At 32.1% G+C, this 26,326-nt stretch overlaps 1 long non-coding RNA gene across 1 annotated transcript in view; it reads right to left on the bottom strand.

Annotated features, from left to right (window-relative positions):
- The window catches only part of LOC118201877 (uncharacterized), a 214,659-nt gene that overhangs the window by 81,007 nt on the left and 107,326 nt on the right, over window positions 1-26,326 (bottom strand). The window contains exon 2 of the long non-coding RNA XR_015040499.1: window positions 3,938-4,006. This is a non-coding gene — a long non-coding RNA (uncharacterized LOC118201877). The remainder of the gene's footprint in view (window positions 1-3,937; window positions 4,007-26,326) is intronic.

Raw genomic sequence — 26,326 nt, 5'->3', positions numbered from 1 at the left:
GGAAATTAAAAGTGACAGCAAAGATCTAAATCATAATAATTAGTTACACCACAATGGAACTTTACGCAGTCTGAGATATTTCAACAATCTAAACGTTGCATGATTTAACTGAAAGTAGAATGGAAATTAATATTTATATATAAAACGTGTGGTCAAAATTTCTATTGTACGCAAACTAAATCTTAAAACTATTACTCTAAATGTAAAAAATTAAGAAAACAAATAAATAAAACAATACGCAATGCCACAATAATACACGCAACAATGCAGCAATTACAAGCAATGCGAATAAAAGGATCTAAATATTTACAGAAATTTACAAGAATACATAAAAAGGGGTAAAGAAAAATGAATTGAAACGGAAATTGGATTTTTTCAATAGAATAAATAAAGCATTATATATAAGTCATCATAAATGTTCGTAGATTGAAAATGATATCAATACTTAGGAAATATGTAAGACTGCAAACTAACATTTTTGTTTAAATTCAAAAATATTTTTAAAGTTATCCTGTAAACATATAGAAACTTTTAAGTATAAAAATAATCATATTACTTGTATATAAAAAATCATCTATGGTTGCAAGCTATTTTTCCCTTCTTACCGCATACCTTCGTTGACTATTTGGAAGTAAGTCCGGCTATCATCGAGAGTTCCGGAATTCAATTCTCAGCAGGGCAGAGAGGCTTTCTTCCACTTCTCGCTCCAAAAAAAAATCTTAAGTGACTCAACAACTGTGTCAATATCGGACACGATAACTCATCACCTGGGTTCCCCTACTCTTGAGTCGCTCTTTAAGTGGGAGAGAATTTAAAGTGTAAAAATGCCTGATGTCTTCTAAATGATAGTCAATTTGAAGTCTAAATTGGTAAATTTGCTTCACAAAATTAAAGCAAAGAACATAAAGTAACTTCCAGAAATCTTTCCTTGGATCCGGAATCGCAGTATCAAGGATCTAGTCAACTCACGTTTATGCATTCACCTGCATAAGCTGCAAGCGGTATCATTTATTTTTACTACCACTTTTGCTTTTTTGGTGGCATTGTACCGAAAACTAATACTGATACACTTATTGACTGTATCGGTACCTGTTTTTATTATACGCTTTAGTAGCATGACTCGATGAAAAAGGTACTCAACGCATTTTAATCACTACCTGTTTTTCGTTGCATGTTTTGGTAGCATGATAGCAGAAAAGTTGCTACTGGTACTCTTTTTAAACCGGTAATTGATTTTATTATATGTTTTGGTAACATGGTACCATAAAAATGGTTAATAGAACAATTTTAACAAGTAATTACTTTTATCGTACGTTTCCAAAATATGGTACCAAAAAGGTACCAAAGTACCAGAAACTACCAAAACGTGGTGCTAAAAACTGGTACTAGAATATTTTTATTGCATGTTTTTGTTAGTATGGTACCAGAAATGAGGTACTGCAATAATTTTGAACCGGTGCCGGTTTTTTATTATATGGTACGAAAAAAGTACGGAACTTTTTTTTTTGTATATATTTCTGTATACAATACTTACTTTTTCTGTATATATTTCGCTATCATAATACCATAAAAGGATATTGGAACTCTTCTTAACCAGTACTTTTCTTAAATGCTGGTTTCATTGTCATAAAAGTAGTACTGAAGCGCTTTTTAACTAGAACGTATTTTTTATTATACACTTCATTATAATGTACTATAAAATTGATACAGGAACACTTTTTAACCAATTCTTGTTTTTTAATTACTTGTTTTGTTATCATCAAAGTGGTACTGAAACACATTTTAACCGGTTTCTATTTTTATTATATATTTTCCAAATTGTGTCCTTGCCTAAATGGCAAGTTGTGTAATATACGTATGTCAATGTCGGTTAATCGACAACTTGAATATCGGCAGTTTCGAAATGGGAAAAGAAATGCTAATTTGATTGAATGCTAATAATCTGCTTTGCTTATTTAATTTTGATTTTAAATGTTTATTTACTTCATTTGATTAACCCGTAACAGGGGAGGGGAAAAAGTTGAACATAACAGGGGACGTGCGGTCTCAGAGACCGCGCATTATAATAAATTTTTAAAAATCGTCTAATTAAAATATCATCATGATATTTCACTTAGATGTTCTTTGAACATTTTACTCTGAAAAGAAAATATGTTTTTACACTTTAAAGTGAAATTAAAATTTTCCCAGAAAATTTCCCCATAACCTCAAATTTTTCGATGAAAATCATTTGCTGCAATAAATTCTATAAAACTAAAAATAAGAATGCATCTATTTTGAATTAACTATTTTATCTATATTAGTTAATATTTAAAGCAAATTTTAACCGCAGAAAATTGTATGTAGCACAATACAGAAAAATTTTGACAGTACCTAAAATATCAGTATCTCACTGATTTTCTGATAGTACACAATTTAGTTTTCGTCTTCTTTAGCATATTCATTGTATAACTTTTGCGTGCATTCCAAGCAAACAGGGCCTTGGCAAGATAAACATAAATATACTGTCTTTCTTTTCTTGTGTGGGGGGCACAGACGACATGTTTTCCTTGATTTTAATTTTGCTTCTTTTGTGCACTGCTCCACATCCTTAGGCTCAGCTTCTTTTCCTAAAATCCGCTTTATCGTCAGGCGCAATTCTCGATTTATTCTTGGATTTTTCCCTCTCGTGTGTAGTAGTGGTTGGACTGATTCTCTCGCTAATTCTTTCGAAAACACCATTCTGGTCATAACAGGGTTTTGGTTATAACCTTGGTGCAAAATGTATGCGTTTACTGTACTCATATCTACTAACCGGTAGAAAAGAGCCATAGGCCAACGCGTTGTTCTCCTACTACAGGAATGGACAGAACATTTTTCATCTAAAGCATCAACACCACCTTTGGTTCTGTTATAAAAACCAATTATTTCAGGTTTCTGTGTTTCGGAGTCTGTTTCTATCGAATGATGCAATGATGAAATCAAAACCACTGCTCGCCTTTTTTTTTTTCGCAGAAATTTTCTTCACAGTCATCTTCTTCACTAAAATCACTTCCAACTTCGCCTAGAATTTTTTTCAGTTCTTCTGCATAACGTGGATCAGAAGGATAAATGAATCTCCGCGGACCTAACTTCAGAGCGATGTGTTTACTACTGCCGAAAATTGTAACACTGAAAGGGAGGTGAGGTCTCACAGACCGTTCTAGAAGAATTTCAACAGATACACTTGCCAAAGCATTCCTATAAGAAGGGGTCAGAAAGAAGGTCACGAAACATGAAGCTAGGGGAAGAATCCATTCACTTGGACAAAGCATGCAATAGGGTGATGGGATGAACATGTGGCGCGGTCCGTCCAACGACTTCATATAACAGTATATTATCTCGTTGGGTCCGTCAGACCGCACGTCCCTGTTACGGGTTAATATTCAGAAATAACTAAATTACAAAATTTTATGTTGAACATGCATTATTCATACATATAACTGCGTTTAAATTGTAATGTTATGGATTTTATTATTTGATTAAAATGTAATGATAAATAGCTTGCATTATCTTATCTATGGAAGAATATAAATAAACAAACAATTAACAAAACATCAATGAAAAACATATTAACAAAACAACAATTCTATGAAAATGTTTTGTTAGAATTTGGAACAAATCTATATTTGATGTAATTACTTAAGTTGTTCTTTCACTTAATATGTTTCACAAACTATAATCAATCAACAAATGGACTGTATTCCTACACTTTTATTTCATTACACTAATTATAAATAATATGTTAGCGATGCGGAATAATTGATACAAAATAAGCGAGCCATTCTACATGGCTGTCACAAACACAATTCTATCAATCAATTATCTTGTTGCCACACATCAAGTTCAAAACTAAAGGAAGAAAAACAAAAGAAATTTACGCTGTTTGCAACAAAAAAATGAAGCAAACGATACTCACATAAACATCCTGGCCCTCGTTGAAATCCCAGGGTATTTCAACAGTTGGAGCATTTTGAAACTTCTTAATCTGTAACAAAAGATAAACATAAGAAAAATAATACAAAATATTATATGCGAAGCAGTTCATAGTTTTTAGTCTGAATAGAAAGAGGACGCAATTTCACGACTGGTCGTTTTATGACACCATGACCAGTTTTAATACTAGCAACTCTGACTCTTTGATCTGAGCCCGGATGAACAGCAATTATTCTCCCTAACCTCCATTTAAGAGGCGGAAGGTTGTCTTCTTTGATGAGGACTAAGTCATTGACTTCTAAACTGTTTTGACATTTTTGCCATTTAGGTCTTTGTTGAAGCTGAGACAGGTATTCTCGACTCCATCTTTTCGAGAAGTGCTGAAAAATAAACTGTCTCACATGCCATCTGTCAATGTGATTAAAGGAACTATAATTTAGGTCTGGTTCAGGTATGGCAGTTAAAGACGTTCCTATTAGGAAATGACCAGGTGTTAATGCAGTTAAATCATTTGGATCAGCCGATGTTGGACACAATGGCCTAGAGTTGAGACAAGCCTCAACCTGCGCTATCAAGGTCTGAAATTCCGGATAGGTCAGCACAGTGTCACCAGCAGTCCTTTTTAGATGTAATTTCATTGACTTTACTGCCGATTCCCATAGTCTACCAAAATGGGGAGATGATGGCGGGTTGAATATCCATTTTATTTCCTCTAATGACAAAAATTTGTGAATTTCTTGATTTTGCTTACATTGCAAAAAACATTTTCTGATTTCTTTGTCTGCACCTTTAAAGTTAGTACCGCAGTCACTATAAATCTCAAATGGTTTCCTTCTTCTTGCAATAAATCGTTTCAATGCATTTAAAAATGCTTTGTTGACAAATCTTCTACCACTTCAAGATGTACTGCGTTGATTACAAAACACACAAATAAGCATACGTAACATTTAAAGGATTTTTGTCCACGTCCTGCACGATGTTTAATCATGAACGGTCCAGAAAAATCTATTCCAGTTCGATGAAATGGTCGCGATTGTGTTACTCTAGATTCCGGTAGATCAGCCATTATTTGACTTGCAGTTTTAGCTCTAAGTTTGCAACACGTAATACAAGATCTTACTGCTTTTCGGATAGCAGATCTAGAGCTATAATCCAAAATTGTTGTCTAATTAAAGATAGAAGAAGTTCTGGTGCTGCATGCAGATATTTGACATGAAAGTGTCTAATTATGATTTCTGTCAGATTGTGTTTTGAAGGTAATAAGATTGGATGTTTTTCATTTTCTGATAGTTGCGCATTTTTCAGTCTTCCTCCTACACGTAACACTTTGTTGTCATCTAAAATTGGACACAAGCTAAGGAGTGTTTGTGTCCTTAGCTGTTTGTAGGTAAGTCCTTTCCCAATTTCAAACATTGAATTTCTTTAAAAAAGTGAAATCGCTGTATTATTCGGACAATACAGAAAGTTGCAGCTCGAATTTCATTACTAGATAAAAAAAGACTATTTCTTTCTAGATATGCTACTTTAGAATTCGATATGAATCTTAATATCCAAGCAAATATGCGTTGTAACTTTGGAAATGAAGATATATTTGATATAATAGCAAGTTCCTGTACAGGTTCAGAAAGTACAAATGAGACTGTTTTACGTGCATCTGGTAATGCCTCTTCCTCTATAAGAATATTTTTAGACAAGGCAATCTCACTTCACTTTAACCAAGAAGTAATCATTCCACCACAATTGATGAGATAATAGTTCTGCAGGAAATAACCCACGTGAATCACAATCAGCTGGATTTTCCTTTCCATCAACATAACTCCAGTTCTCAGGTGGTAAGATGGATTGTATTTCAGAAAGTCTATTGGATACGAATAGTTTCCATTTTTTAGGATCTGACCTTAGCCATGACAACGCGATTTGTGAATCACTCCAAGCTTGCACTAAATCAAAATTTATAACTAATGCAGCTTTTACAGACTGAATCAAGCGTGCCAATAACACTGCTGCACATAATTCGAGTCTTGGAATCGTAATAGATTTTAATGGTGCTACACTAATTTTAGCTGTTACGAGTTTAACATCAATGTCAGAGTTATTGCAAGTTTTCATATAAATAACTGCTGCATAACCTCTTTCAGACGCATCACAAAATCAGTGAAGTTCACATCGAAAATAATCAGGTAGCAGAATTTTCCTAGGTATATTTATAGAATTCAAAAGTTTAACTTCTCTACACAGATTTCTCCAATTTCGATCAATCTCTTCTGTTACGGGATCATCCCATGATAATTGTAATTTCCACAATTGCTGAAGGATCATTTTTGCGAGAATTACAAACGGAGCTATCCACCCCAATGGATCGAATAGTTTTGCTACGAATGTCAAAATAATCCTTTTAGTCGGAACACTTTGATACTCTATTACACCGACATTACATTTGAATTCATCATTGTCCGGATGCCATTCCAATCCCAGAACTTTCGATGTTTTGTCTTCTATTACACGATGAATATTGTCACTATCTGTGTTTGTTAAGCCAGAGGTTTTTAACAATGACGGTTCACTTGTCGACCATTTGTGAAGCTCAAAGCCACCCCTTTTTAGCAGTTGTTGCAGTTCGTCTATCAATGCAGTACCTTCCGAACTATCTTTTACACCAGTTAACATATCATCAGCATAAAAATCTCTTAAAACTATATTCTTTGCCTATGGAAAGTTTAATCCTTCATCAATCGCTAACTGACTCAAAACTTTGGTTGCAAGATATGGAGCAGCTGCAGTTCCATATGTAACTGTTTTCCAAACGACAAACTTGTATTTGTTTATACGGGCTATCTCTCCATAATATTATCTGAAAATCTCTATCTTTTTCATGAACTTTTATCTGTCTGTACATCATTTTAATATCAGCGGTTATTGCAATGTTATGAAGTCTAAATCTTAGTAAAATACAAACTAAGTCATCTTGTATTTTTGAGCCTATCATTAGCGTATCATTTAAAGAAACACCTGTGGTTGTTTTAGCGCTCGCATCGAAAACAACTCTCAATTTTGTTGTTAAGCTAGAGTCCTTCAACACGAAGTGATGTGGGATATAATAGTGTTTATTCTCTAATTCATAATCTGTGTCTGGCACTAATTCTACGTGTTCTAGTGAAAAAGTACTCTTTCATAAAGTGAATATACTGGTTGTAAATTTCTTTCATAGATAACAGCCTCTTCTCCAAGTATTGAAATCTTCTGTACGCCATTTCACGGGAGTCACCTAGAATATCTCTATTATGTTTGAATGGTAATGCAACTGAATAATGTCCTGATGTGTCTCTAAAATGCGAGTTTTTAAAATGTTCTTCACAAAGTTTTTCTTCATTTGTTAAAGGTTGTACATTTGGAAACTTTTCTAACTCCCAGAAAGAATTTACTAACTCATCTGTGTTTGTGTTCAAATGATTTACATATACTGGCTCAAAATTTGTAGATTCAAAATTTGTAGTACCCGAAATTATCCATCCCAACCTCGAATTTAGAGCAAATGGTAGATCAGGACCACGTTTGACAATTTCTTCCGTCATTAAATGCAGAAATACATTTACTCCAAATAAAATGTCAACTGGTTGTAAAATAATGGATCAGCTAATTGTAAATCACTGAAGTTATCGAAGATGATTGATGGCAAAGATACATAGGGAATGTTATCTGTCACCTTGTCCAGTACAAACGCTGATGTTGATACACGAATATCACTTTTAAAATGAGAAGTGAATACTAAATCGACTTCCCCATTACTTATAGTATTAAATTCTCCTAGACATGATACAGAAATGGAATTATCTTTCACTCGTAATCCTAATTTCTTCACACAATCCCTTGAAATAAATGATCTCTGAGATCCAGTGTCACATAAACATCTACACTTCACAAACTGTTGTTCAGAATTTTGAACTTTTATTAAAGCAGTACAGAATAAAATGTGACTGGTTTGATTACCTTTTGCATTCGAATCATAATGAGAGGCACAAACTGTGGCTGAAACGTCCTTAGGACTCGTTAATTCATCTCTTTTAGGGATAGATTGGGTAGGCGGAGATATACTGTTTAACTGAGTTTTATTCCTTGAATTATTTAAAGCAATGTTGACATGTATTTAAACTCTTGCATTTTTTGAGTAAGTGCATATTAGATAAACAATTAAAACAGTAACGATTAGATTTTACAAATTCTATCCTTTGCTAAACCGATAAATTTAGAAATTTCGAACATTTGGCTAAACTATGATCTTCTTTACAATAACCACAACCCAAAGTAGCAACCATAACATTTTTCTTATTTTGAAACACAGATTTAGGTACCTTATTACTTGTTGATTTGCTATTTTGAAGTGTTCTTGCATAGCTTTTTAGGAATTCAATTAAAGTCTAAAGTTTTGGAAGCTCATTAGATTTTAATTGACGTCCCCACCATAATTTTGTAGAAGGGTCTAATTTTTGCAAAATTAAATAAGTCATTAAGGTGTCACCAAAATTATCAATGGTTTGATTCAATACTTCTAAAGAACCAATTACTTCATTAATATTGTCAACTAAATTTAAAATAGCAAATGCTGATTCATTTTGAATAGTTGGTAAGCTTAGAAAACGTTTAATATATGCAAAACTTTGTTCTCTCTTATTTGAATATCTTTCGTCTAACAGATTCAAAATTACAATTTCAAAATTACAATCCGAAATTTGAATGGTTTGAATAATGCGATATGCTTCACCTTTCAACGAAGCCTTCAAATACTGCAATTTTTTAGCATTAGCTCAATTTGTATTATTTCTTACACAAGCACTGAAAAGATCTTTAAAAGCTATCCATTCTGTAATATGACCACCAAAAGTCGGTAATGTTAACTTGGGTAATTTAATATTGTCAAGAACCTGTTATGAAATTACACTATTAGAATTATTTTTACTATTTTGATTTTTTAATATTTTTTCACTTTTAAATTTCCACAAATAAATTTTATCTGTGTACTCCTGAACATTATCTATTTCGTTTTCTAATTCTTTAGTATCTGTAATTAAACCTTCGATTTCAGAATCAGTTTTTTTTAAACTTTTTTTTAATTTTCCTTAACTCAATTTCTTTTTTTTTTCAATAATTCGACACATTCCTCTAGTTCTATTAAATTAATTTCATCTGCAGTTAAAATAGTTTCAATTTTCTTTACATATTTAGTAACGCTCCTGCGTAAAACCGTTCTTTTTGTTTTAAAAGTTATAAGTTCACTCATAATTGATCAATTCAAAAACAGAAATTGTTCTTGAATCACTTAACACTATTATTAAAATGAAATCGAATTCTATGTTGTATTACAATATTGTTCTTAAAACTTAACAACAAATTAAACGAATTTTTGTTCAAAATCCACTTACCTCACAAAGTGGAGTAATTTTTTACCAACCATATCCATATTTGCATTGTTAGAATACACTTAGAACAGTCACTATCTTCACTAGCTCTCCGGCTAGACTTTTGACAACAATTTATGTTCTTTCACTTAATATGTTTCACAAACTATAATCAATCAACAAATTGACTGTATTCCTACACTTTTATTTAATTACACTAATTATAAATAATATGTCAGCGATGCGAAATAATTGATACAAAAATAAGCGAGCCATTCTACATGGCTGTCACAAACACAATTCTATCAATTAATTATCTTGTTGCCACACATCAAGTTCAAAACTAAAGGAAGAAAAACAAAAGAAATTTACGCTGTTTGCAACAATAAAATGAAGCAAACGATACTCACATAAACATAAGTCATTATCATGTTCTTTATTATATGTTTACCAAATTTATTGTAAATTTATCTCGAAATTATAGACTTGTCCCTTTTTAAAAGCTCTTATTTAGTTCCATCATAGTGTTTAGTTGTGGGTGGAATTTCGTGATCGATTTTCAGCCTACTTCCTGATAAGCTTCGGGTTCAAATTTTATACACACAAAATGGTTTCAACTCGATAGCTTATTGAGAAATTTTCATAAGCTTTATTTGTTTGATCGATGACAACAGATTGCAGTTAAGCGATTTTTTCAAAATCAGATTTAGATTTTTTTCTTAATAATTGAACAATTTTTCACACATATCGTCGTTTACTGAGCAAACAAATAGAAATTTTATTATTTGCCCTATCGAACACAGCGAGAAAAAACATATTTTGAATTAATTTGGGTGAGAATTGTAATTTCTGAAATTTTGGCGAACTTTTGAAAAATCACTCAATTTTAGACTATTTGTAGTTTATGCTTCTAAAATGTCATCTAAAAATACATCATATAAGGTTTTGTAATTCTCACAGATTATAAAGAAGCTTTTCATCTTCTTTTAAAACGAGAATGATAAAAAATATTAATTGAGAGATTTTCCGTATTTTTAAAAACCTTTTGCAGTCTGAAGTAGATGAGAGATAAAGGCATTCTGAGTTTGCCATCTTGGCGCTCTTAATGATGAAATTTCCCGACTTGGCGCTTTTAATGATGAATTGGGGATATTTTATCGTTTTTGGCCCAAAGGGCAATTTACCCAGAAGGGCTGTTAATTTCGTTTTGGCATTTTGCGTTCATTCACCATAAACGGCAAATCACTTTTTAAATAGTTGCCACCAAATATTTTCCTGTATTATATTTAAAGAAAGTCCTGTATTATATTTAAAGAAAATAATGAATAATCTACATAAATATATGTGTGCTTCTAGCATTGTGATAAAACAACGGTACTTAGAGCCATCCAATTTTGAATAACGTTATCCTCCACCGAATATGGGCATCTGGAAGCTAAAATTTGGAATTTGTTTTATTATCTATTTCATATTTTGTTTAGCATTTATGAGTTTTTGATTAAGAAACTCTACAATTTCAAAGTGAGCAATGGCAACACTCTACGAAAAAATTTTTTTTTTATCTCAAGTGCGCGAGACTGTGTTTCGGAAATTCTAAAGATATGCTCTTTTAAATTTTTATGAATTGAATTTTAAGTGCAAAGAACATGATATTTAATAAATAAAGGTAACACACAAAACGTTAAAAATTTGGGCATAATATAAAATCTGAAAGCTTTTAGAATTTTTTAAACTTTTTTTTAAATTTTCTCTATGGACATATGGAAATAATATATTGAAAAATTCTCTTGACAGAATTCATTTACAATTTCATATCGCGACTGATAAAAGCGCGGGGTTCCTAAATAATGAAAATTAGTAATTTATTAGCATTGTCAAATGCATAAACCTTTAATTTTTTAATTTAGCTTTGCTTCCCCACGCTTTTAAGGCTTGCGATGTAAAATTCATATGTATATACTGACTAAGAACGAATTCATATGTATATACTGACTAAGAACGAATTCATATGTATATACTGACTAAGAACGAATTCATATGTATATACTGACTAAGAAGAAATATATAATACATACTTAGACAGACTACGTACTTCCAAATGTACAGACTACTTTTCTTTGCTTATTTTTCTCGTTTTCTTAAACGGATTTTATTAAGTATATCTCCCGCCTTCTTACCGTGTCTTCGTGGTGTAGTGGTCCGCATGCTGGGTGCGTATTCCAGAGGTACGTGGTTCGATTCTCTGCGAAGGCGTTGCTCATTTTTCACATCTCCTGCTTCCATAAAAATAACTAATGTCTCTACAATTTAATTGTCTGAAAACTGAGAGAGAAAAATTATGGAAATATTTTAATTTCCGAAGAATGCGATTACAATAGCAACATAAAAACTGAGAAATAGTCACGGTTAAACTATCGGTAACTATCACAATATTATTTCATTAAAAGAAATCTGCGTTATATTGAGAATACGTAAAAATATTATCATTATGCATAGAGCTTATCCATAAAAAGCAGATAGTAAACTCCATCTTATATTAGAAAAGGCATACAGAAGTTATGCAAAAAATAGTCAAAATGGGTTCAAAAATGGCCAAAATAGATACTCCCGTTGAAATATGATATCTGAAATTTTTGCGATTGTATTACTTCATTTAGTTTGTACAAGAAAGTAAAAACATTCACAAGAATATATCCAGTTACTACATCTCAATATTCAAACAAGTATTCAGCGGGGGGAAAAAGCACAAATTTGTTTTGAAGACCTCGTACCAATTTTACAGAAACTAACATTCATATTTTCTAAAATAAATTCTTTTTCTCGGAAATATTTCTTAGAAAATATTATTTTTCCTGAGTACTTAAAATTTCATACACTTTGACGTATGTTGCAACCTCACAGCTAAGCTGACTTTCCTAAGAAAGGTTATCTCTATACGAAAACACGAAGAAAGGAGTTACCAAAAAATACTGTTTAATAAACACGCGTTATATCCTTTTAATATATCAGCAAAAGAAAATTCCTAAAATATATTCAGTTCGAATATCTGATTTATTAGCAAGATCTCATGATAAACGATGTCTTTTGAAATAAGTTCAAAGAAGGAGAAAAAAACCATTCGAGCTCTCAAAATGATTTCTTTAGAATTGATGACTGAAATACTTAATTCAATAAGACATAAAAAATCCAAAATGTAATCATTGGTTTTCTGATATCGCTACAAAACATGTCATGAGTTGTTTTTGAGATTCACAGTCGTGGTAAAAGCTCTGAAATGTTGAAACGAATAAAAAAAAAATTCGGAAAACTCATTCTTGTTGTCATACTGGACATTAAAAATCGCATTGGTAAGAATTTCTGTATGTTTGTCAAATATTATTTTTAGATCTGTCAGTTAATTGACATAGGATTAACTAAACATTTTCCAACCATAGTCAGTTTTGAGTTTTAAAATAAACTGGGCACTAACTAAGCTACCGTACTATTTCCTTGCTTATTTTTCTCGATTTCGTAAACTAATTTAATCGTCTGAAAACAGAGAGAGAATAATTATGTGATATTTTAATTTCCGAAGAATGCAGTTACAATAACAACATAACAGAAGAAAATTAGTCACTATTAAACTGTCGATAATTATCACAATATTATTTCATTAAAAGAAATCTGCGTTACAATAAGAATACGTAACAATATTATCATTACAATATCTGACGGTTATTGAGCCGGAGTACGATGTGCTCTTCTGGTAAGCTTATTCACAAAGTTTATCGAACTGCTAACTCACAAAAATTGCTACTCTCATTGTAACTGCTAACTCTCAAATCTATTCTTTGTTTTGAACCTCAGGATAGTAAAAATTTGCAAAGGAATTTCAAGTGAAATTCTGAATTTTAAGACTTGGAAAACTGATATAAGATGTAATTTTTATGCATTAAAAATTGTTAATTTTAAAATTCCAATAATGCAATAATTAGGATGTTATGAGATTCATTATGGCGATCTAATGTCATGATTTGATTTGCGAAACTGCTCGATGATACTATGAGGTGAATGAGCGTTAAGGCATGGACTGCTACTTTGTTATTATATGTTTATTATTAGTTTAGTTATTATTTCCATAGTTAGTAGTAACACCAGCATCTTGGCAGAGTTTCACGACTAATCGTGAATTGATTCGTTAGAGAATAAGAAACTACTAGGACATCATAAAAAAGTTTTCCCGTTATATGAACCCCTGGCGGTCTATCTGCGCAACCAATCGAAATGAAATTTCAGATATTTTTTCAAGATGGTATGCGCTTGAGGCTGTGGTGATTTTAAAACAACAAAGCTCTCATATTTACGATTACAATGAAACCATTTCGAAATTTTCGAATGGCAACAAACCACTTTTTCTCGTGCAAATGGATCAATGCACTGAAAACCCCTTTAAATAGCTTCGAAACGATAAATATAATGAAATTTGATGCGTAAAATATTTGAAAAGAAGAGCATTGTAAACGACCGGTGAACACCGCAAGAAAGGAGAGCAAATAACGTTTCGAATGACAAGTTTTCAACATGCTTACCTTTGCAGACGATAAAGCATTGCATGTGAGACATAGTTGATAGCAATAATGCAAGTAACATCGCATATAACTTTACGTTTTATGGCATTTTCAGTTCTAAAAAATATCGTGTGGATTTGATGTTCACACTTTAGATTTCAGAATGCAGATTCAGATTAACCACAGAATCACAAATCCGTCAGAGTGAAGTAGGGAGATTGCAGGTGGCCACGAAACTGCGGAAAGTTACCGAATATAATTACTTTGAAATGTTGTACACATTGAAAACTTGCAGTTCCGGTGAAATCTTTCTTTCCTTTCTTGTGTTATTAGTACTTTACTATGCTCTTTTTGTTAATTTTTTACACCGGCAATTTTCGTCATACACTGTATCGTTCGAGCGCCATTTAATGGCTTTTCAACGCACTGATTATAGTGCGAAAGAAAGAAATGGGTGTTGCCATTCGAAAATTTTGAAATGTTCTCATTTTAATCGTAATCGCAATTGTTTAAAATTACCACAATCTCGAGGGAATGTCTTCAAATAACAGTCTAAAATTTCATTTCCATCGGTTGAGCGGATAGGCCACTAGAGATTCATATTATCAAGGAATATTTGTTTTAACTACCTTTGTTTTATAAAAGCTTAATAGAAATATTTCCAGTGCATTAGCCCTGAAAATACTCAATCAAATATCTAGTTTCAGTTGCATAAAAATGCGCCGCCGGACAATTCCATTCTTGTCAAGTAGTACCTACTGAAGAAAAGCGTCACAGTTCTTTACCACATCCCCCTTATTCAAGATATGATACAATTATATTATTGTATCTTGCCTAAAGTGAAATCTCACCTTGGAGATAATTATTTTAATAGCATTGAAAAGATTCAGAAAACGCAACCACAGACTTTAAAAAAAAAACTCCAAAGAATGATTTCTATGAAGAAGGCATTCAGTATGCATACGTGCTAAGTGTTATACAAACTTAAGGACTGTGTATTGAAGGCTAAGAAGTAAGACCATTCTTTCCTTCTGCAATCGATTTTTTACAGACTTAGTTCTGATGCACTGTAGATTAATTACATGTATGATGGTGATCGCTATCGCATCCCTTATTATTTTGATTCACAAAGAAACAAAATTGTGTTTCCTTATCATCTACCGAGTCCGAGTTTAATTCTGCATCCACTACTGCTCAAGAGCCCAAATTGATATTATATCATCTTAAAGTATTTTGAACTACCGCAAAAACTACTCATTAATGTTAAATATTTCTATTCAAGAGACATGGAAGAGAATATAATAATAGAGATAAAATACTGCAATACAAATTCCATAACTGCAGATATTTTCACTAAGCCATTCCCCAAACCAAAATTCCCGAAAATTACGAAATGAGCTAAATATAATTTTCACCCTTTTCACAAATGCATAATTTAAGGAGAAGATTGTTGAAAATTAATCAAGAATTTTGAAAAATATTCTTTTTGTATCTCACTTCTAGTAACCGTGGCTACGCCAAGGCAAGCGCCGAAGTCGGCCAAAAACGATATCCCATGATTCTTTTAACTCTTAATTATTATTACTCGCTCTTTTGGATCTATATATACCCTTAATGCATCCGTCACTTTTTATTATTTAATCAAAAGTGAATAAATATGCTTTGCGTATAAATACGTAATACATTTGTCACTATAAGATTTTATTTCCGAGATTTAACCTGCGCTGCCTGAATCATAAACAAAAGATAAGCAAAGTTTGCTATCTTCATCTTCAATTGTGGCCCTCAATCATTCATAACACTCACTTGATCTTGCTTCAGAATACTTCTTTGTATCGGCCCTCGTTGTGAAAATATTTACAGATTGCAGAGGAGTTGCAGCCCTCGATCATCCAGCATGATCTTGCTCCAGCAGACGGGAGGGGGATGATCGTGCTCGTGGTGAAACAGTTTATGGACTGCAGAAGAGTGATAGCCCTCGATTATCTAGCAGAGTTCTTTCTGTTCAGCCTCCGTCATGAAACCATTTATGGACGTCAGAGGAGTTGTCGTTCATCCAAATTGGTCTTGCTCCAGACTTCTGTTTGGTCTGGTCGTGAAATATTTTATGGACTGAAGAGGAGTGATAGCTTTCCATTATCCATTGCCCTCACTTCATCTTGCCCAAGCAGACTGCCTTCTGTTCATACATCTGAAATGTGCTCTAAAAGGGGAACGGTTTTTGGTCATTCACAGTCATGTAGCGAAGATTCTGTATTCGATGTCTTAGTGGAGTTTGCCTTCAGTTTTCAAGAAATGCACATTCGTTGGCAAATGTGCATTGCAAACGACACACAATACTTAAAAAATATAAAACTTTTTTTTTCTTGATTTAGATGAAAATATTTCGTTAAAGACACAGTCTCCAAATTTTATTGTCATATCTTCCATTATAAAGACATGGCCAAGAGATATCCTTTCTTGTATAGAAATTATCCTATTTAAGCCTCCCAGATATTTTATCTAACCATGACTGATTACTGTTCTGTGTAAAACCACTCGATTAGGATTAAATATAAGAATGTTTATCGGTAGTTTAATTTCACTGAATAAACTAAGCAGTGATTTCCCATGCGACATTCAATAAACCAAGAACTTTCCGAAGAATACGATTTTACTTTCATCTTAAAAAATAGTTATTAAACCTTTGCATATTTAAAATAAAATAAATAGCTTTTCGTTTCACATTTAATAAAAAATATCTTTGATGTTTGGAATGAGACACATTTTTGAGAGCTGTAGAAAAATAAAATATTAACCACATATAATCATATGCCAACGAATTCACGTGCCGTATTTTAAAATTTATTTTCTGGAAAGGTATACAACTGGGAAATATAATATCAAGGTTTAATGCTAGGGAAAATTATTTTGCTTTTTACGAATAATTTCCTGTTTCTATTGCTATTTTATTTAGAAGTTGGTTTTAATACCGTGATATATAGCTTAATGTCAGATTTGAAAGTGACTCAAAAGCGGATCAGTGGAAGAAGAATTTGTCTTGAAAAAGTGGGCTTAGAAATATTAAAAGCAAATATGATGCTAAAAAGGATAAAAGTTCTTGAGTTATAATTCTACAACAGTTTATCATTCTTATTTCTCCTCTATGGAATTTTGCAATTCCGAGTCGTCTGCAAACGAAATAAGTGTAGATATACAAATAACGCTTTTTTAATGCTGCAAACATCGTGATTCATTTGAATTTTGGTAGGCATTTCATATCCAGAAGCATCAATAATTACTGTGTATATTTAAAACTGCAGTTGCTTATCTTAGGCAGATTGTTCCCTTAAAGTAGTCTAGAGTCTGTTACTTTAATATAAGCAGCACTTCAAGGTCTTTTCACCCTCCCCGATTCCACCTTTCGTCATCCTAGCTAGCCCTATTTTCCTCCATCTCATTTAAGTCTGTAACACAAATCAGCCTTCGTTTGTGCGTTTTTCATGAAGCGAAACACGCTAAAATATGAAGTGGACAAAAAACGATTACGCTGCGTTCAGACGATGGTTTTGTGGCCATAAAGGTTTCTGGTTTAAGCATAAAAAAATTAAGTTTATTCACACTTATTTAGTAGGGTTAGAGCCATAGCCAATCACGGAAGGGAAAGTTGTGCATGCGTAAATGTGTAGCCGACTCAGCAAAACCGTTGGCCGTTTCCTTCTCTGTGCCTGATCGGCTCTTACATACCAAGTGGCATAAAGCTGAAAAGTTAGAACATTGAGGCAAAATGCTTAAATCAGTTTTATTGACGTAGCAATGTCTGGCTGCCTAGCAACGAAGCTCGGCTCAGACCACTTATGATTTTCAAATCACAGTGTGAACGAAGTTTGAAGGTACTAGACCATTTTCCACTACTGTCGTTACCATCGTTGCGAGGTAAGTTTGGAGGGGTAAAATGACACTGAAATGCCTATTATAAAGCAACAGACTGTAATGAGGTTTCATATCTCAGGTTACATTAGATTAAACTAATTCAAAATAACCACCCACGGAGAGGAATGAGTTCATGAAGAGCATTCTCAGTGAAACGGGAGTTTATCCAAATCGTACAAGGTTTAAACCACGTAAACTGACATGCAGCAGAAACGGCCATGCAGCAAACCTCGGTTAAACTACCAGTTCTAAAATATCTTATCCGTCTGGCCCCATTTGGAATTTCAAAATGGCATGAGCAAATTCAACTATTTCTTGTTAGAATATTAAAGTTTTTATTTCGCACTATAACGAATGAAATATAGTGACGCTTTACTTTCTTGACAAAAACCATGATATATTCCGTGAGAAGTTTGCTCTTTTTCGTCGGATATATTACCATGTAAATAATGTTATGAAGAATAAATCTGTAAATTGATTTTTATTTTCAATTTTATAATTTTCATAATCAGCGGAGAATGAAGTATTATGAATATTTTTATTCTTTTAAAGCAATAGAAATGTCTACAGGTAAAGTCAATTGTTACAGGTATGTAGGAATGGGAGCAGACCAGAATTCCATCATTAATCCAAGAGATATAAACCTACCGCACTAAATGTGCAGATCCTTCTCGATTTCATGGAAAACACCCTAGTGATGGATCCGAGGATCTTCTACCTCTCTCATCTACAACCAAACCACTCAAGAGGATCTTCGCCTTGCCAATTTTTTAAAGTGCGTCCTTGCCGCAGGGACACTTTATAAACATCTATGCCTTATCCAAGACTAATGATATGCAGCCAGGGCTAATATATAACCCAGGGCTAATGATATGCAGCCAGCATCGCTAATCTCTACACCGATCGGAATTTTCCTAAAATATGTAGATCTTTAATCGTTAACACTAAGTTACATTACATTCCTTTGCGCTGCTTTTCATTAAGTATTTCGAGGACTCAACCAGCGCTGCCTTTGTGAAAGACTTTTAAGACTTTTAATTTATCTCTCAGGCTATCTGGCAAAGAAACCAGATTCCTTGTCTTGACGTCTTGTTAGACCCTAAGTCTTGACATTATATTTGTAATAAAATATTGTTTTTTTCAAATAATAATTGCGTGACAAACTGAGTAATTCAAAAGAAACAAGGAACTATTTTAATAATTTTTATTTTATTTTTTAAGAATATTCCCAACTTACATAATCTAAATATATTTCATTTAAAATATATATAATTAGCGCTTTCTGCAGGATTATTGTTACAGACACAAAATGTGTTCAACGCCATACTTCAGGGTATAAAAATTTTTTTAATGATCTTTTAAAAAATCTCATGACATGAGGCTTAATTAGATCATATTTTATAAAAGGACAAATTTCACTATTTAAGTATCGTAATTGCAAACATTATTTGAATCTTCCAGCTAACATTATTTGTATGAGCGTCTAGACGAGTTTTTACTAGTTTTAAAAGTATTCATGTATAAAAACGCATTTTACGCATCCAAAAAACAAAATGGCTAATACCCTTAGGATATGTATAACTGTAACCATAGATTTAAATTATTTAAAAGAATTTAAACGCGATTCACTTTAGTGCCCAGTTATGTCGATAATACCAAGTACCTTTTAGCAGAGGCATTAAAAAAGTTTCCGAATTTAAAATTATATTTTTAATATGTTAATTAATCGTAACATTCATACATAGAACTAAAATAGCCATTAATGTAAAAACTATTTTTTTTTTTGGAGTTAAGGGCTAATTTTAAATGGTTCACTAAAATCGAAATCAAGATATTTGGCGTCTTAATTTCGAATTTGCCGTCTTAATTTTGAATTTGGCGGCATTTCTCTGTAAATTGTCAGTTCTTACAATATACAGTAGACGCCGCTTTAGGTGATCGCTGTTAAAGTTATAATGGGGATATTGTTACCGAATTGGCGATGTCTTGGCCATTTGTATATGAAACATGGAAAATACATCATTTATTGTGATAAATAATTCGATTAAAAAAATGAACTATTATCGAATAAATTTCTTAAACTGAAGTAAAATCGCAAAGTAAAAAACAATTCATCAAATAAGGTCAAATAAATTATACAAATTTAATAATTTATAAATAATTATTTGTATTATTAATTTATAATACAAATAAATTATACAAATAAATTATACAAATTTCCAAGTGACAGAGAAATACCGCCAAGTAATACGTTAAATCATCAAACGTCTTGGTTTGGATTTTAATCAACTATTTAAAATTAAGCAATGTGAGCAATCTTAAATTGGCTTAGATTTTGATAAACTGCCGATTATGAGAGAGGTCAGACACACGTGTCTCTTCTTCAGGAGAAACAAAATCTGAGTTAAAGACCACATGTCTTCTTTATACACCTATTAAATTATATGCACTTCGTTTAAACTTGTTTCCTTGAATTATTCTAATTTAAATAGCCGATTCCAGTTACAAGGCAAGTTGACATCAAAAACTGCGAATTTTGAAATTAAATATCTCAGTCAATTTTGGAATTATGGACTTTAATTTCTTCTATTTTTATTTTTCTTCTATTTTTCTTTTTTCATAATGAGTATAAAACTTTCCCAAATATAAGTATAGGAAACCACATCAAAAGTTAGCTTTTATTATTTACCCCCCCCCTTTTTTTTAAATTTAATATTGCCAAAACATGAATATTTTCATCATTTAAAATACTTCTGTAAGTGAAAGTATAAGTCTACGATCATTGATTACGAAAATAAAGGCCAGGCAATTATTGTTAAGCTCGGTAAGGTGGCGTGCGTGGGTGTGAGAAACTTTCAGTAATTTTTTTCCTTTTTTTGTTTTAGAAACTAAATATGCATGAAAACGTCTACTAAATTGTTTTTTTTTTTTCATTTTTTAATTTTGCATTTGTATGTTCTTTTTCAGCGAAAGAAACTCTTCAGGTGCGAGGATTAAGAGAGCAGCACCGGTCAAATAATTTTCAGAAAGGTTATTATTCATTTATGAATAAACGTTTTCGTCAAAAGCATTGTAATACTTGATAAAAATATTTTGCCTTTTCATAATTAAAATGCTGTGAAAGTACTTGTTTTTATATATTTCTGGCTATATTTAGATTAAATTAGTTAAATTCCAGACTATTAAAAGGGTATTTTTTTTCTCATCGTTTAATGACATCATTCGGTTAATATGATCAAAATACGAGGACCGTGGACAAACGTGATCCCATTAAGTGGCCCAAACTTATTTAGGGACTTCAGTTTTAAAAATTTTACTGTATAATATTTTGATCATATTAAGCGAATAGTTGATCACGATAATTGATGTATTTCTATGTTTTTGTATGCAAAAATACGGGAGTTCGGCAAATCGATAATAATATTTAAATGATAACATTAACCGTAATCACATTAAGCGGCAACTATTGCACTGTGATTTCTTTTAATTACATTTGAAGTGGAACGCACGGGGGGGGGCGGAGTTGCGTACAGACGACGGTGGGAAGGCGTTCTACGATGCATGACCGCTTTGGAGTTATTGTCCTATGATTTCAAGGAACAACTTCGTGGGCTTATTTTTATTTGGCTTCCCTCCTGAGAGTCAGGGTCATACGTCCACTTCTAAGATTGCATGCTAGCTGAAGATCTTTCATATTTGGTCACGAAAACATGCAAAACATATTTACCAGTGCAGTAAATCATGGTGAAAAAGGGATTTATTCAAATACATACAAAGTGAAGTTATATTTTGTCTTTATTTAATTTCTTTTATGAGTTAAATTTCGTTCTTGGCCAAATAACGCTTAATGTAACTTACTGCAATAGAATGCATTTTAACCGGAGGCACCCGAACCGCGTGTGTTAAGAAAACAGATCTTACCGTATAATTGAGCAATATTTCTAGAACTTGCTAGCTCATATGCATTTTAGGGACCATCTGTAGAAATTACAACTTATGAAGTCTGTGCATAAAACTTTTAATCTATCCCCTCAAATTGAAGAAATAATATTGAAAATGGTACAGATTATTTAAAACTAAATCGTAAAACATGATTTTTAATTCCAGAAAAACAAAAATAAACACCATTTTAGAATAAAAGTATTTATTATCGCATAATAGTTACGAATTCCTTAGTATGGTGGCATTATAACTTCCAGTGTCAACCTGCTTACAAGACTGTGGGCGTAGTTTTAAAAATTCGCTGTCAATACAATGAAGCTTCATAACACCATATACTGACATAGATGAACATTCCTCGGAAAATCTTATTAAAAATCTGCAATTATTTGTCAGTTTTCTTTCTCGTAACTTTCTTGCTGCGCCTGTCGTCTTTACACATTTACACGCGCTTCTCACCCTCCTTCTTTCCCAGTATATATCCAATTATTTCATTGCCATTTTGAGACTATGCGACCGGAACAGAATTATTTATATCCATACAAGCCTGCACTTACTTTGTATTAACAATTACTGTCTCCGAATATGCAAGTAAATTCAAGATGTCGGGTACGAGCCCCAGGCATGTTTCTAAAACCAAAAGAATCTTTGTCACTCAACTCCTCATGTACGAACATTATCATAACCCAACAATGTACACCAACAGCGACGTGATGCTTTTTACATCCATGACAGAAAACAAATATGGCGATCTTCAGCGAGAATTATTTCTGAAAACAGTGACACTTCTTTGAAAGTCCACACATGAACGTATAAAAAGGATCGTAATTTATCTTAACATTCCGGATAATTCCTTGATTCAGTAGTTGGATGAGGCTTATTGCACAGAGCGGCAGAACACATAACATAAATTTTTCAACAGTTAAATCTTCAGACTGATAGTTCAATAAATACATTTTCTTTCTCTCATTCGCAAGATCTTGTATTTAAATTTAAACTTTTTATTGCCAGTTAATTCGATGCTGGCTAATTGGGTGTCAGTGACGAGGAATTTAACTGCATTTCGCTCTTTATAGAATTGCAATGGAAATATGGATTTTAAGGTGGGAAAAATAAGAAGTTTGTATGGGCAGCACACATTGGCTAGGGTAATATCAAAGACGTCGCTTATGGTTAATATATCTGAAAACCATTAAAAAATACTGAAAACTGTGAGGCCTACTATTTTTGAGTAGTATTAACTGTGAGGAAAAGAACTGTGAGGCCTACTATTTTTATAGTAGTTATTTTAATTTGTTAGCCTTTTCTGTCATTTTTGATTTCCTTCGCATTTTCTCGCAAGGATGTAAGTGAGTTAGGGTGAACGTGAGTGTATTTAAACTGAAGCAGCGAAAATGTTAGCGACAGCGTGTTTTGGCTGTTGATTACGCATTTCGTTACATCTATAAGCTATTTGAATGTTGAATCTTGGCTTCGCATTCTCGACGTCGAAGTTAATATCACGCCGGTTTAAGTTTCTGAGTCACCTGCTAGTTTAAATAAATTTGCGTAGTTTTGATCTACTAGTTTACCTTTTAAATCAGTTTATTACTATTATCTTTACGTTACTTACCACAAGTGGCTGTTGAAATTGTTAGCACGTGTGTGTATATAACTGAGTTCAATAAAAGGGTCTTTTATACTCTTCCCCTACTGTATTCATCGTCTAGTTCTACTATCCAAATTTTCACGTAGGTCTAATAAACTGTATATTAGTACATAAACCTAATTGACAGTCTGACTGTATTTTTAGGTAGTTTAATCTGAAGAATAATTTTATTTAAATAGGTATTAAAAAGAAGGTAAAAAGGAAATACTGCTTTTGATTGTATTGCTCTTGTGCTTCAGTATGAGTCAACTGAAAGCAAAACATTTATGGTGCACGTTTGATTTGTTTTTGAAAACGAGTAATTTATTTTTAAGTAATGATTTAGTGATGATGAAATGCTTATACATTTGGCATTGGTTACACGACCAATTAAGTCACATTCATTAAGTTATGGTTAAAAATAACTTCTAAATACTGTGATATGATCTGCTATCATTGCTGTTATACCGCTCACTTATCTCTTCCTTTTTATATTTTTTGTAACTTTTCCTTTTTGTAGACAGTTTTATTTTTCGCTGATGGCTTGTAATAGTGATTGCTTCATTATTCATTAATTTAGCTATTTTCAGACCATTCCTAGTTAATCCACCTCCGGTTAATGGTGAATTGACTGTTCATTCATATTCAATACCTGAGAATATGAAATGTTCCAGAGATTAGAAAGGGATAGTGACATATAAATAAATATCAGAAGTAAAAGAAAAGGAAATTAAAATATTTGTCAGACTTTTAAAACATTGAAAGTGTAATATGTATACAAGAGTAAAACGGAGGAAAAAACTCTGACTTTGGATGAAATCAAATTTTAAATATTTTTATTAAAGCGAAATTCTTCCTTTTAAATTCGTATAAAACCCTTTTGGGATTAATCATAAAATATTATTATGAAAAATGAATTTGTGAATTCAATTATTTTATGCTTATTTAAAGAATTTTAAAAAATTCAAATCAGTTCAGTATAAATGTTTTAATTGAGTTGAACAAAAGCCGTTTTCAACTTATCTAGGTTACACAGCAGCAATTATGTATATTTATTGTCTTGGTACTTTTAAATTATTTTATTTTTCTATTAATAGTTTATTTTTATTTCTTTTCTGCTTGAAGGATGATTTAACGATGATAGTGGCTTTTATTTATGCGTATACTTATTTGAAAATCTTATCGTTGTGATTTTATTCTTGATATTATCAATCTTTCCGAAAGATTATTGCAAAGTGTCTTTGCAAATAGAATTCTTAAGACAAGCGAAATATATCCTCATTTCGAATGACAATGAAAAATCTGTATGCATGATAAAAATATGTAAATTAAAAATTCTGTTCATTTTAATTTGAAAGTTTCCATTTTCTCTCCTGAAAATAATATTTGTTTATAATAAACTTCTCTGTACCGCGTTATTTCAAAATTAACAACCATCATATGACTCTTCATACAGCTCATGACACAGAGAGAACATTAAAGAGCTATTAATTAGCCAGTCACAATACATCGAAACCTGAAATAATTTCATTGGGGACCGTTACGTTTCTGCTTCTGTCCATACTTCTGTCTTAAGCACTTCATTTTGAACGGGTCACATTTTCTCCCTTACTTCTGTCCTGACAACTACTTATCCTTGCTCCTTAAAACTTACTTCAAAATTTTATTTGTATCGACAAAGTTTCCAAGAACAGACGCATATTTATCTGTATTGGCTTATTAAAATGCTTGACTAATGAGAAATAAAAGGGAGCATTTAAACCGGACCATGATTGTGAACTTCTTCTTTACGCATTTCGTACTCCATATGCTTTTCTAAAATATGCCACATAAATATTTAAATAAAAAAATAGAAAGTGAAAATAAACGCTCAAAACCTAATCTAGTTACTTGCTGATAGCAAACAAAAGTGGTAAAAATACAAAATAAAATGAGTGACAAACTGCAAGAAATGGGGGAGAGGGTATTTGCCAAAATCAAAAATGATATTTATATCTTCCCTGAATCGTCTTGAGAGGGTTGGAGCAACGAAGACCGCAAATAAATAAAAAGCACTTATAATAATACAAGCTATAATTTATAACAAATTTTCTAAATTCCTGTTTTGTATTCTCTAATTTTGCTCACAACTTTACTCCCAGTTTACTAGACGTTAACCACACAATTAATTAATTTAGGTGTTACTGACAAATAGTTTTTAATTTTTAAACTTTACATTTCAAATTTTAAAAATATTTTAATTATATTGGTATTTAACACTTTAACTTATTTCATTAGCTAAATTAAAGCGAATTAACACTTCTTGAACTCAAACTGCCATCTTTTCGGATTCCTAATCCAGGTAATTCCATGTTTCTGCCTTTGTCAATTTTTTCGTTTTTATTACTATATTATGATAAAATAGAAGTTTTTTCTAATTATCCTGATAGAGTTTAATCAGTTTTAATTTCATAAATTTTTCTAAACTCATTACTATACACATTTGGGCTTTGCTATTCTACAGACGTATATTCGTAATATACATGTAATATATTCGAACTCAGGAATTTAGATGGCGTAGATGTGTTGATCCATAATGATTAGGAAATCGTAGGAGAATGCAGACTAAATCTTCAGTTTTGTTTACGGCAACATGTTGCGGCTACACACTAGTCGGCACATTAAATGCGCCTGTTCCAAAAGGCTTACATTTTTGATAATTTTGTAGCAAGAAAGCAGAGCAGACAGACAGCAGTGTAGCTAGGCCAAAGCAAGTGCGAAATGTTCAGGATGAAATCTTAAGTCAGACTGAGTTAGTTTTGGTTTTCAAAGTATTTTGATTGGATAGTTAATATGGCTCTAAAATAATTATTAGCTGGTTGAGTTTAAGTTTCATTTACATCATCATAATTACGTAAAACTCATATGACATAGAACAGTTTCGAAATGACGCAGAACAGAGAGGAGTTACTATT

This window comes from Stegodyphus dumicola, chromosome 4 (assembly GCF_044657685.1).
Source record: "Stegodyphus dumicola isolate Sdum_Otavi_A_Nest chromosome 4, ASM4465768v1".
Classification (NCBI taxonomy): domain Eukaryota; kingdom Metazoa; phylum Arthropoda; class Arachnida; order Araneae; family Eresidae; genus Stegodyphus; species Stegodyphus dumicola.
Note: the sequence above shows the minus strand (reverse complement) of the source record. Positions and strands in the feature narration are given on the sequence as shown.